The following is a 1,755-nucleotide window of genomic DNA, read 5'->3' on the forward strand; positions in this document are numbered from 1 at the left end:
TCTCTCTCTCTCTCTCTCTCTCTCTCTCTCTCTCTCTCTCTTTGTGGTTCTCAGTTTTTATCTGATTTTCTTCACTTTGGTCATGAGGTTCTTTGTCAGTTTTTGCCAAACGATGGTGTCACAATTAGAGCAACAGGAAGCCGTGTGTTTGTGCTGACATGTTGAGCTGGCAGACGGAGAAGAAGAGCGGTTAGAGTCTTCTTCTTCTTCTTCTTCCTCTCCGTGTCTGTGCGAGCGGCTGCAAAGACTGGGTGGATATGCTTTGGAAAAGCCTTCTGCTGAGTTCAAGCCTGTAATTGCCTCGGCAATCCTTCTGTCTCTTTCTTTCAAACACACACTCGCACAGTAATCCAACTTCTTTTCTTTTTTAAAGAGTTTGCACTAGTGAGTGGGCTGCAACTCGACGGATTATCGTGCTTGATTGCCCCCCCCCCCCCCCCCCCCACCCCTCCTTTTTTAAGGAGCATCTGAAGACGTAGCCACAGTCTGTTTTCTTTCATGCTACCCTCAGGCCGAGCTCTCAGGGTGGGTCCTCCTCCCTCGCCCCGCCGCCACTCGTGGGGCTCCAGCTGAAGGGACGTGGGGTGCTTATGTAGAACACTGTAGTCATTGTGTGGGGGTAGAAAAGGAGGGGGGGTCCTCTGCTGACTGATGGGACCCGGGCGCACATCTCCCGCACCTCGCTCGCTTATCAGAGGAATGTCAGAACCTCGACAGCTCCGAGGGCCTTGGATACTTTACAGCCACGCTGACACACTTTTTCAAAAGGCCCCCAGCGCACTGGCGCTCTAATCTCACCTTGTAACCGTTGAGTGGTATCTCCTGTCCCTGCCTATCTTCACACAAGTAGTGTGTCTGTGTGTACACGGCCAACGAGCTAACAAACCTTGTGTAAACTGAGAGCTGTTAGCCTCTTCTCTCTCTCTCTCTTTTTTTTTTCTTCCTCTCTCCCCACCCTCTGTTTTCCTGTTTCTCAGCCTCCCCAGCGAGCGGAAACTCTAATTTGAGCCACATTTCTCCCTGCGTCGTTTTTCTGAAGGAGCGCTGGCCGGAGAGGAAGTGAGAAGTTAGAAGGAAGTTGAATCATTGTGCCGGGGATCTGTGTTGGTGGACTCCCCCGCCAGTTTTCTGTCCCCTCCTTTTTTCCAAACCGGCGCTTCTTTTTTTTTTTTTTTTTTTTTTTTTTTTTTTCTCCTCGGCCAGAAAAAACCAAAAAGAGGTTCTGATGGTGACGAGATTGAGGCGTCACGTTAGGCCTCTTGTTCTGCCGTCTGCTGTCATCTCTTTGTTGTCCTGTGTCCCTCTGCAATTAAGAGTTGCTCAAGAGGAAGTGAGCAGTTGTCTGGACTTGTTGAGGAGCAGCGAGCGCTGAAACCACGTGAAACTGCCACTACTCCAACCAACGTTTCTTATATGGACATGCTCAGATGCTCCGTTTGTTTGTCTTTCAAATAGTTTAGTAAGAGTTTTGGTGTTGAGATCAGATGAGCGGCAGGTCGATGACATGTGTTTTGGGGGGCGGGGCTTTTTATGCCTTCATTGGAGAGGACAGCTGAAGAGAGACAGGAAATGTTTGCAGGAGAGTGGAAAGGAAAAAGGTCAAGGGTCCAAAGTGTGTTAAAATACAGTCCATCACAAGTTTCTCCAGAAAAACAGAAAATCAGTTTACTGAACGTAAGAAACAGAAATATTCTTCTTTAAAAACTTTTTTTGTCACTTTTTCCCAAAGAGGAAACTTCCTGAAGTATTTACTTT

Source organism: Symphodus melops (genome assembly GCF_947650265.1).
Source record: "Symphodus melops genome assembly, chromosome: 14".
NCBI classification, from domain to species: Eukaryota; Metazoa; Chordata; class Actinopteri; order Labriformes; family Labridae; genus Symphodus; species Symphodus melops.